A 12,443-nucleotide genomic window follows, 5' to 3' on the forward strand; every position below is an offset into this window, starting at 1 on the left:
CTTTCTGTTACAATGTGGTAGTGATGGAGGGAGTTAGTCTTTCTGTTACAATGTGGTAGTGATGGAGGGAGTTACAGTCTTTCTGTTACAATGTGGTAGTGATGGAGGGACTTATGTTACAATGTGGTAGTGATGGAGGGAGTTACAGTCTTTCTGTTACAATGTGGTAGTGATGGAGGGACTTATGTTACAATGTGGTAGTGATGGAGGGAGTTACAGTCTTTCTGTTACAATGTGGTAGTGATGGAGGGAGTTACAGTCTTTCTGTTACAATGTGGTAGTGATGGAGGGAGTTCTGTTACAATGTGGTAGTGATGGAGGGAGTTACAGGAGACTTCTGTTACAATGTGGTAGTGACGGAGGGAGTTACAGGAGACTTCTGTTACAATGTGGTAGTGACGGAGGGACTTCTGTTACAATGTGGTAGTGATGGAGGGAGTTACAGTCTTTCTGTTACAATGTGGTAGTGATGGAGGGACTTCTGTTACAATGTGGTGGTGATGGAGTGACTTCTGTTACAATGTGGTAGTGATGGAGGGAGTTACAGGATACTTCTGTTACAATGTGGTAGTGATGGAGGGAGTTACAGGATACTTCTGTTACAATGTGGTAGTGATGGAGGGAGTTACAGGATACTTCTGTTACAATGTGGTAGTGACGGAGGGACTTCTCTTACAATGTGGTAGTGATGGAGGGACTTCTGTTACAATGTGGTAGTGATGGAGGGAGTTACAGGAGACTTCTGTTACAATGTGGTAGTGATGGAGGGACTTCTGTTACAATGTGGTAGTGATGGAGGGAGTTACAGGATACTTCTGTTACAATGTGGTAGTGATGGAGGGAGTTACAGGATACTTCTGTTACAATGTGGTAGTGATGGAGGGAGTTACAGGATACTTCTGTTACAATGTGGTAGTGACGGAGGGACTTCTCTTACAATGTGGTAGTGATGGAGGGACTTCTGTTACAATGTGGTAGTGATGGAGGGACTTCTCTTACAATGTGGTAGTGACGGAGGGACTTATGTTACAATGTGGTAGTGATGGAGGGACTTCTGTTACAATGTGGTAGTGATGGAGGGAGTTAGTCTTTCTGTTACAATGTGGTAGTGATGGAGGGAGTTCTGTTACAATGTGGTAGTGATGGAGGGAGTTAGTCTTTCTGTTACAATGTGGTAGTGATGGAGGGAGTTACGGTCTTTCTGTTACAATGTGGTAGTGATGGAGGGAGTTAGTCTTTCTGTTACAATGTGGTAGTGATGGAGGGAGTTACAGTCTTTCTGTTACAATGTGGTAGTGATGGAGGGAGTTACAGTCTTTCTGTTACAATGTGGTAGTGATGGAGGGAGTTCTGTTACAATGTGGTAGTGATGGAGGGAGTTACGGTCTTTCTGTTACAATGTGGTAGTGATGGAGGGAGTTAGTCTTTCTGTTACAATGTGGTAGTGATGGAGGGAGTTACAGTCTTTCTGTTACAATGTGGTAGTGATGGAGGGACTTATGTTACAATGTGGTAGTGATGGAGGGACTTCTGTTACAATGTGGTAGTGATGGAGGGACTTCTCTTACAATGTGGTAGTGACGGAGGGACTTATGTTACAATGTGGTAGTGATGGAGGGACTTCTGTTACAATGTGGTAGTGATGGAGGGAGTTAGTCTTTCTGTTACAATGTGGTAGTGATGGAGGGAGTTCTGTTACAATGTGGTAGTGATGGAGGGAGTTAGTCTTTCTGTTACAATGTGGTAGTGATGGAGGGAGTTACGGTCTTTCTGTTACAATGTGGTAGTGATGGAGGGAGTTAGTCTTTCTGTTACAATGTGGTAGTGATGGAGGGAGTTACAGTCTTTCTGTTACAATGTGGTAGTGATGGAGGGAGTTACAGTCTTTCTGTTACAATGTGGTAGTGATGGAGGGAGTTCTGTTACAATGTGGTAGTGATGGAGGGAGTTACGGTCTTTCTGTTACAATGTGGTAGTGATGGAGGGAGTTAGTCTTTCTGTTACAATGTGGTAGTGATGGAGGGAGTTACAGTCTTTCTGTTACAATGTGGTAGTGATGGAGGGACTTATGTTACAATGTGGTAGTGATGGAGGGAGTTACAGTCTTTCTGTTACAATGTGGTAGTGATGGAGGGACTTATGTTACAATGTGGTAGTGATGGAGGGAGTTACAGTCTTTCTGTTACAATGTGGTAGTGATGGAGGGAGTTACAGTCTTTCTGTTACAATGTGGTAGTGATGGAGGGAGTTCTGTTACAATGTGGTAGTGATGGAGGGAGTTACAGGAGACTTCTGTTACAATGTGGTAGTGACGGAGGGAGTTACAGGAGACTTCTGTTACAATGTGGTAGTGACGGAGGGACTTCTGTTACAATGTGGTAGTGATGGAGGGAGTTACAGTCTTTCTGTTACAATGTGGTAGTGATGGAGGGACTTCTGTTACAATGTGGTGGTGATGGAGTGACTTCTGTTACAATGTGGTAGTGACGGAGGGAGTTACAGGATACTTCTGTTACAATGTGGTAGTGATGGGGGGGGGGGGTTCACAATGCCCTTGGTCTAACTGCATGGCTGTTCCTGGCTGCTAGATACACACGCCACCTCTCCTCACCCCCTCAACATCCCCTGTTTTGTTCACTACCTCTGTCTCCATCTCCCTGGCCTCCCCTCATGCAATTGGCCAGTGTGTGGTGCTCTGCCTCCAAGCTGGTTTCTGATTGGCCCGCTGGTGCTGTGGTGCAGCTGCGGATGCCTTCCTTTAAGAGGCAGTCTAGAGTCTAGACTGCTGCGCTGTGGCCGCAACATCGACTCTCTCTCTCTCTTCTCTCTCTCTCTTCATCTATCTATCTTCATTCCTCTCACTGCATGTTGATCTGATCCCTGTCTTTGTGTATTCTGTCCCTTTCTCCTCTGTTCCCTCTCTTTCTGATGTGAGGAGACTGCATGCTGAAGGTGAGTTGAGTTGACTGCGAGACCAGCTATATGTCTCTCTCTCTCTCGCTCTCTGTTATTCTGTCTCTTAAGTAGTGTTTGAGGATTCCATTGTAAGTAATCTGTTTTTTTAATGTGTGTGCGTTTTCTGTATGTATCAAGCCTGTACACTGTTGAGGTGTCATGGAGGGACTTTGATTATTTTCCTTGTGAGTCCTCATCAGATGATGGTGTGTCTGTTAGCTATGGGTCCTGATGCCATATGATGTGTGTCTGTTAGCTATGGGTCCTGATGCCATATGATGTGTGTCTGTTAGCTATGGGTCCTGATGCCATACGCCGTCTCTCTCCCTGTCTGTCTCTCTCCCTGTCTCTCTCTCCCTGTATGTCTCTCTCTCTGTCTGGCTCTGTCTGTCTGTCTGTCTCTCTGTCTGTCTCCCTGTCTCTCTGTCTTCCTGTCTCTCTCTCGCTGTCTCCCTGTCTCTCTGTCTTCCTGTCTCTCTCTCTGTCTGTCTGTCTGTCTGTCTGTGTTGTTGGTCAGAGCCTGTTTCTCTCTGTCTGTCTCTGTCTGTGGCTGTGTGTGCTGTTGGTCAGAGTCTGTCTGCTATATCAGTCTGTCTGCGGTGTCTGTCTGAGCCAGTGTCTGTCTGCGGCCTGAGCCAGTGTCTGTCTGCGCCCTGAGCCAGTGTCTGTCTGCGCCCTGAGCCAGTGTCTGTCTGCGGCCTGAGTCAATGGAGCTGCAGTGCCAAGGTTCATGTTACATTTTAAAAAAGGAAGACGTGTGGGACAACAGTGGGATATCTAATGGTGATTGGGTAATGCTAGAACTGACTGGTCGGATCCTAGATTGTTTCTAGAGAAGAAATGGCCATAAAAGTTGCATCATAATTTTTTTAATTTTATCTTTTTATTTAACTAGGCAAGTCGGTTAAGAACAAATTCTTATTTACAATGACTGCCTACCAAAAGGCAAAAGGCCTCCTGCGGGAACGGGGGCCTGGGATTAAATCTATAAATATAGGATAAAAACACACACATCACACATGTTTGATGTCCTTGAAGACTGTCACGGTGGCCCACTTATTCAGACGACACTGTCTCGTGGCTTAATCATGGAGTACAGGCTGCTCTAACCGTCATCTCATTTAAATCACTTCAATTTTTATACTCTCTCTTTTTTTTGCCTGTATTTTTCATTGAACGCTACAGGAACAGGCCATGGCCTGAACCATTAAATGCCCCCACTAGAGGGCAATGCCGCCCCCTATTTCGACATATTCCGTTCCTATGACGAATGACGCAGGCTTCTGATAAATATTCGACATTAGCTAGCTAATGTTATCTGTTTTTGCTACACTGTATTCAAAAGAATAGCCAGCTAGGCTAGACAATGGCTGGTTCTGGAGTTGGATTTGTCATAAACATTGAGGGAAAAACTTCACCACAGATGGATAGGGGAGACAAGTGTCTTTGACTTTCCATCTATTGTTATCTCCAAAGATCTTCCATAAATTAGAAAGAATAAGATGACCCTCCGGTAATATGGATAGCCTAGCTAGTGAACGGTTTGGTAATATGGTTAGCCTAGCTAGTGAACGGTTTGGTAATATGGTTAGCCTAGCTAGTGAACGGTTTGGTAATATGGTTAGCCTAGCTAGTGAGCGGTTTGGTAATATGGTTAGCCTAGCTAGTGAGCGGTTTGGTAATATGGTTAGCCTAGCTAGTGAACGGTTTGGTAATATGGTTAGCCTAGCTAGTGAGCGGTTTGGTAATATGGTTAGCCTAGCTAGTGAGTGGTTTGGTACTATGGTTAGCCTAGCTAGTGAACGGTTGGTACTATGGTTAGCCTAGCTAGTGAACGGTTTGGTAATATGGTTAGCCTAGCTAGTGAACGGATTGGTAATATGATTAGCCTAGCTAGTGAACGGTTTGGTAATATGGTTAGCCCAGCTAGTGAACGGTTTGGTAATATGGATAGCCTAGCAGGTGAACAGTTTATTTTTGTTCAGTATATTTCTTTGGCCATTTTGAGGTCGAATTTGATGTAGCTCAGAACGTGTGTAATTTGGTTGGATTTGAAGAAAGGTAGTCTATTGGTCCATGGAATTCCATTCACTGTGTTGTGTTGGTCCATGGAATTCCGTTCACTATGTTGTGTTGGTCCATGGAATTCCATTCACTGTGTTGTTGGTCCATGGAATTCTGTTCACTGTGTTGTGTTGGTCCATGGAATGCTGTTCACTGTGTTGTGTTGGTCCATGGAATTCCGTTCACGGGTCCATGGAATTCTGTTCACTGTGTTGTGTTGGTCCATGGAATTCCGTTCACTGGTCCATGGAATTCCGTTCACGGGTCCATGGAATTCTGTTCACTGTGTTGTGTTGGTCCATGGAATTCCGTTCACTGGTCCATGGAATTCCGTTCACTGGTCCATGGAATTCCGTTCACTGGTCCATGGAATTCCGTTCACTGGTCCATGGAATTCTGTTCACTGGTCCATGGAATTCTGTTCACTGGTCCATGGAATTCTGTTCACTGGTCCATGGAATTCCGTTCACTGGTCCATGGAATTCTGTTCACTGGTCCATGGAATTCTGTTCACTGGTCCATGGAATTCCGTTCACTGGTCCATGGAATTCTGTTCACTGGTCCATGGAATTCCGTTCACTGGTCCATGGAATTCCATTCACTGTGTTGGTCCATGGAATTCCGTTCGCTGTGTTGGTCCATGGAATTCCGTTCACTGTGTTGTGTTGGTCCATGGAATTCCGTTCACTATGTTGTGTTGGTCCATGGAATTCCATTCACTGTGTTGTTGGTCCATGGAATTCTGTTCACTGTGTTGTGTTGGTCCATGGAATGCTGTTCACTGTGTTGTGTTGGTCCATGGAATTCCGTTCACGGGTCCATGGAATTCTGTTCACTGTGTTGTGTTGGTCCATGGAATTCCGTTCACTGGTCCATGGAATTCTGTTCACTGGTCCATGGAATTCCGTTCACTGGTCCATGGAATTCCGTTCACTGGTCCATGGAATTCCGTTCACTGGTCCATGGAATTCTGTTCACTGGTCCATGGAATTCTGTTCACTGGTCCATGGAATTCTGTTCACTGGTCCATGGAATTCCGTTCACTGGTCCATGGAATTCCATTCACTGTGTTGGTCCATGGAATTCCGTTCGCTGTGTTGGTCCATGGAATTCCGTTCACTGTGTTGTTGGACCATGGAATTCCGTTCACTGTGTTGTGTTGGTCCATGGAATTCTGTTCACTGTGTTGTGTTGGTCCATGGAATTCCGTTCACTGTGTTGTGTTGGTCCATGGAATTCCGTTCACTGTGTTGTGTTGGTCCATGGAATTATGTTCACTGTGTTGGTCCATGGAATTCCGTTCACTGTGTTGTTGGTCCATGGAATTCCATTCACTGTGTTGGTCCATGGAATTCCATTCACTGTGTTGTGTTGGTCCATGGAATTCCGTTCACTGTGTTGGTCCATTGAATTCCATTCACTGTGTTGTTGGTCCATGGAATTCCATCCACTGTGTTGTTGGTCCATGGAATTCCATTCACTGTGTTGTGTTGGTCCATGGAATTCCATTCACTGTGTTGTGTTGGTCCATGGAATTCCATTCACTGTGTTGTGTTGGTCCATGGAAATCCGTTCACTGTGTTGTGTTGGTCCATGGAATTCCGTTCACTGTGTTGTGTTGGTCCATGGAATTCCGTTCACTGTGTTGTGTTGGTCCATGGAATTCCGTTCACTGTGTTGTGTTGGTCCATGGAATTCCATTCACTGTGTTGTGTTGGTCCATGGAAATCCGTTCACTGTGTTGTGTTGGTCCATGGAAATCCGTTCACTGTGTTGTGTTGGTCCATGGAATTCCGTTCACTGTGTTGTGTTGGTCCATGGAATTCCGTTCACTGTGTTGTGTTGGTCCATGGAATTCCGTTCACTGTGTTGATCCATAGAATTCCGTTCACTGTGTTGGTCCATGGAATTCCGTTCACTGTGTTGGTCCATGGAATTCCGTTCACTGTGTTGTGTTGGTCCATGGAATTCCGTTCACTGTGTTGTGTTGGTCCATGGAATTCCGTTCACTGTGTTGTGTTGGTCCATGGAATTCCGTTCACTGTGTTGGTCCATGGAATTCCATTCACTGTGTTGTGTTGGTCCATGGAATTCCGTTCACTGTGTTGTGTTGGTCCATGGAATTCCGTTCACTGTGTTGGTCCATGGAATTCCATTCACTGTGTTGGTCCATGGAATTCCGTTCACTGTGTTGTGTTGGTCCATGGAATTCCGTTCACTGTGTTGGTCCATGGAATTCCATTCACTGTGTTGGTCCATGGAATTGAGAGCAGAACTGTGATCAACAAATGCAGGGAATGGAGGGTTATGTGGTCATAAAACATTGGTTTGTCTAGATTGATCTCAAACGTTTTTTTGACAGTAAAGAACCGTAGAGAGCTTTAAATCCCTCAGATTATTCTGATTAAGGTTGGGATGTTTTTTATTTTTTATTTTTTTAATTCAAGGACTGGCATTTGCTGAAGATTTTATTAATTTCCCATCAATATATTAGGCTAGATACGCTGGTGTAGAACCTTCTTCTGAAAAAAATACTTTTAGTGTATGTGTGGGAGAATTCAAACTTGTCCAATTATTTCCTAAATTAAATTTGAACACTGGTATTTTTTAAAGCTGGCTACAGCTGCTATGTGCTTTCACAGACGTTAAGTCTCTCTGGGGGTGGGGGGGTTGATTTGTGTCATAGGTGAGTGTTTGTATGTGAGCCTGTATGTAAGTGATGAGTGTATAAATAGAAGTGTTTGTGAATTTGGTCTCTTCAGAACGTCGTTCTGTTTGATTTGTATTGAGTGTATATCATTGTAGTTTAAATTTGTGTGACTTGTCCGTCAGTGTTTTTTTTTGTGGACCCCAGGAAGAGTAGCGAATGGGGATACCAGGAGACAGGAATATTCTAGAATGAGCAGATGGGAGAGTTCTGTGAAGGTTCTAGAATGAGCAGATGGGAGAGTTCTGTGAAGGTTCTAGAATGAGCAGATGGGAGAGTTCTGTGAAGGTTCTAGAATGAGCAGATGGGAATGGTTCTGGTGAATGTCTGCTGCAGCTGTCTCGTTCACTGTTTCCCTGTTTAGAATATCAGGCCTGACAATTCCCCCTGACACACACACACACACACACACACACACACACACACACACACACACAGCTATCTGGTTCTGTGCCACAGTTGAACCACATTCTGAAAGATCCTTGTCAGTAGAACTGTCCCTTTCATCGCGCCACCTAAAAGCCAAGTCTAACATTCCCAAAAACCCTAACCCTAACATGCCCAAAAACCCTAACCCTAACATGCCCAAAAACCCTAACCCTAACATGCCCAAAATCCCTAACCCTAACCCTACATGCCCAAAAACCCTAACCCTAACATGCCCAAAAACCCTAACCCTAACATGCCCAAAAACCCTAACCCGCCCAAAAACCCTAACCCTAACCCGCCCAAAAACCCTAACCCTAACCCGCCCAAAAGTTCTAAAACCAAGTAAACAGTATATAATCTACCTCCGTATCCTGTAGTTTGAATAAACTAATTTGAATTGAATAATTCCCTAAAAATGCCTCTATCACTATTCACCATCTTAATCTATCCAATAATATCACCAACTCACCAAGCTTCTAAGTCACACATGCGTAGTACCAGGGTAATTCTCTGATCCTTTGATCAGACAATTGAGGAGGACGGAGGACGTCCTCTGGAAGTCATCATAATTACCATGTAAGTCTATGGAAGGGGGTGAGGAGCACAAGCCTCCTAGGTTTTGTATTGAAGTCAATATAGCCAGAGGAGGATGGAAGCTAGCTGTCCTCCAGCTACACCATGGTGCTACCTTACAGTGCTGTTGTGACTACTGTAGACCTTCATTGCGTAAGTGTACTATGTAATCCCTATATACGGCATTACTATTGACCAGAACCATATGGGCCCTGGTCCAAAGTAGTGCACTATAAAGGGAATAAGGTGCCATTTCCCAACAGGTTATGTATCTGTCCATAGTCACTATGCAACATTGAGGATCAAGCAGCGGCCCGTAGCCATTGTTGGGACTACGTTGTGTGAAAGCTGTAGTTTAGTGGGCGTTGTGGTTGATGTTGGGCCAGCGAAACACACACGGGTCTGATAGGGCACTAAGTAAGTGTTCTAGAGAGATCTGGGCTGTTGGACAGAGGGAGGGAGCTGGAGAGAGGATGGGACAGAGGGAGGGCGCTGGAGAGAGCGGGTGGGCTGTGGGACAGAGGGAGGGAGCTGGAGAGAGGGGGGACAGAGGGTGGGAGCTGGAGAGAGGGGGGACAGAGGGAGGGCGCTGGAGAGAGGGTGGGAGGGAGCTGGACAGAGGGGGGGAGCTGGAGAGAGAGGGTGGGCTGTGGGACAGAGGGAGGGAGCTGGAGAGAGGGTGGGCTGTGAGACAGAGGGTGGGAGCTGGAGAGAGGGTGGGACAGAGGGTGGGAGCTGGAGAGAGGGGGACACTGGAGAGAGGGGGTGCAGAGGGAGGGCGCTGGAGAGAGGGGGGACAGAGGGAGGGCGCTGGAGAGAGGGTGGGAGGGAGCTGGACAGAGGGGGGGAGCTGGAGAGAGAGGGTGGGCTGTGGGACAGAGGGAGGGAGCTGGAGAGAGAGGGTGGGCTGTGGGACAGAGGGAGGGAGCTGGAGAGAGGGTGGGCTGTGGGACAGAGGGAGTGAGCTGGAGAGAGAGGGTGGGCTGTGGGACAGAGGGAGGGAGCTGGAGAGAGGGTGGGCTGTAGGACAGAGGGAGGGAGCTGGAGAGAGGGTGGGCTGTGGGACAGAGGGAGGGAGCTGGAGAGAGGGTGGGCTGTGGGACAGAGGGAGGGAGCTGGAGAGAGAGGGTGGGCTGTGGGACAGAGGGAGGGAGCTGGAGAGAGAGGGTGGGCTATGGGACAGAGGGAGGGAGCTGGAGAGAGAGGGTGGGCTGTGGGACAGAGGGAGGGAGCTGGAGAGAGAGGGTGGGCTGTGGGACAGAGGGAGGGAGCTGGAGAGAGGGTGGGCTGTGGGACAGAGGGAGGGAGCTGGAGAGAGAGGGTGGGCTGTGGGACAGAGGGAGGGAGCTGGAGAGAGAGGGTGGGCTATGGGACAGAGGGAGGGAGCTGGAGAGAGGGGGGACAGAGGGAGGGCGCTGGAGAGAGGGGGGACTGTGTCTGAGTGGCACGAGCGCTAGTAGAGTGGGATGTTTTAGGAAAGAGATTCGTAGCCCACGTGCCCAGAGCACACAATCAGTTAATGTGTTAGTCTGGCTTTCAAGCTGTTTACATTTAAATTCCCTGTTAGACAATAGGCTTTATATAGGAGAAAATGTGCTGCATTTACCTCCTATATAAATTGACTTGGATAATATTTTGGGGGAAACAAATCAGACCGTTCCATTGTGTATCAGGATGAGGTTTTTTTTTTTATCAGAAGGTGAGATTTCTCTGGGGGGTTTGAATCCTGTGTAGGGGACATGAGCATCGCAGGCTGGTTGCTTCTGTCCAAACACGGGTTGAAATACCATTCAAAATCATTACAAATACTGAATCTGGGCTTGATTGAGCTTCCCTTGTGCAATGGAAACAATGAGAAAGTGCAAACCCTGTGCATCTGGCACTCCAGGTCAGGCTGAAGCAAATGCTAAAATAATTTGAAAGATTCTAAATGGTATTTGATACCAGGTGTGTTCCTTCATGTCCAGAAGCTGTTATTGTAGCTCCACTGCAGTACACCAACCATCTAACACATTCTGGCGGTGAGAGAAAATGTGTTTATCGTACCTACTCCCATAATCTGTTGCTAGTGTCTGGTTCTGCCGCTTTGTGATCAGTTGGGTTACCAGATAGACAGGCTGAAATTATATTCTTTGCCATGACGCTGTCCCTGTCTGCCCAAATACAGGCCTCCGTTCGACTCATAAACAACATTTCAGCTCGCGTCTTCACACAAATATAGGTCTGGGTAGAGTTCATAAACAATGTGTCAGCTACCTACAGTAGACGTCTTCACAGTTTTAAAGTTAGACCCGTTTTAGAAATGGATCTGTGGCTTTCCCAACAGACCCGAAAGGCAATTTCTTTTTACGTTTACATTTTTAGTAATTTAGCAGATTATCTTGAGCACCTTACAGTAGTCAGTGCATACATGTTTTTGTACTTTTTCTATGACGATGCCACGTTGAAAGTCACTGAGCTTTTCAGTAAGGCCGTTCCACTGCCAATGTTTGTCTATGGAGATTGCATGGCTGTGTGCTTGATTTATTTTTTATACACCTGTCAGCAATGGGTGTGGCTGAAATAATACCAAATCCACTAATTTAAAGGGGTGTCCACATACTTTTGTATATATAGTGTATATATATATATATACACACCTTGACTTTACACATTTTGTCGTGTTACAGCCTGAATTTAATAAATTAAATTGAGATTGTGTCACTGGCCTATACAGAATACCCCATAATGTCAAAGTGGAATTTAATTTTTTTGTTTTTAGATTATTATTATTATAATTTTTTACAAATGAATAAAACATGATAGCTTAAATGTCTTGAGTCAATAAGTATTCAACCCTTTTGTTATGGCAAGACTAAAATTGTTCAGGAGTAAACATGTGCTTCATAAGTTGCATGGACTGCGTGTGCAATAATAGTGTTTTAACATGACTTTTTAAATGACTACCTCATCTCTGTAATGTCCCTCAGTCGAGCAGTGAATTTCCAAAATAGATTCAAAGACCAGGGAGGTTTCCCCTCTCAAAGAAGAGCACTTTCTGGTAGTTAAAAAAATTAAAACATATTTTTTAAAAAATAATAGGAAATTGAATATCTCTGAGCATGGGGAAGTTATTAATTACACTTTGGATGGTGTATCAATACACCCAGTCACTACAAAGATACAGGTGTCCTTCCTAACTCAGTTGCCGGAGAGGAAGGAAATTCTCTTTTTATTTTTTTTTTCGACTGATACCCCATGTCATTGATCCACAATCCATAGTTAAGGATGCACAGTTTAATAAGTATGCCCCCAATGCAATTCTAAAATATAATACATTCAGTGTGATTTCAACAGATTTTTGTCAAATTGACAAATTATTGTCTTTTGTTGATTTCATTCCAACCTTGTTTAGCATGATCTTTTCAATTATGGCATAATTCTGCTATTGTATTCATTTGCATCACTGTCAATGACATACTTTTATTTTGAAGGCAAACAGCAAATTCCACTTTTGTGCCTAATCCTGATTGTGACTAAGCTATACAACCCGGTCCGGTCGAGCCTCACAAGCCAGATGAAGCTAGCTGGCTGCTTATAACGTTCAATTTCAATAGGTGAACAACAAGTGGCTACCTAGCTAATACTTACAAGGATTCCTAAATCATTGCTATGAATAATGAAATTGACTGCAGTTTTAACTGGTCGTTGTGTTCAGGCTGGTTGTATTGGTGCT

The 12,443-nt window shown here is 45.2% G+C and overlaps 1 protein-coding gene across 6 annotated transcripts in view; it reads left to right on the forward strand.

Moving 5' to 3' along the window:
- LOC110535134 (sodium-dependent phosphate transporter 2) overlaps window positions 1-12,443 on the forward strand; it is a 130,014-nt gene that overhangs the window by 45,098 nt on the left and 72,473 nt on the right. For 2 of the 6 annotated variants that reach the window (XM_036936488.2, XM_090191247.1), the window contains exon 1: window positions 2,765-2,952. The exons of the other annotated variants lie outside the window; for them this stretch is intronic. The gene's annotated coding sequence lies outside the window, so the exon portion shown is untranslated. Of the gene's footprint in view, window positions 1-2,764; window positions 2,953-12,443 lie in introns of those variants that run through there. 6 annotated transcript variants of the gene reach the window in all.

The sequence above is a fragment of the Oncorhynchus mykiss genome, chromosome 11 (genome assembly GCF_057628025.1).
Source record: "Oncorhynchus mykiss isolate SJ-2025 chromosome 11, ASM5762802v1, whole genome shotgun sequence".
Lineage (NCBI taxonomy): Eukaryota > Metazoa > Chordata > Actinopteri > Salmoniformes > Salmonidae > Oncorhynchus > Oncorhynchus mykiss.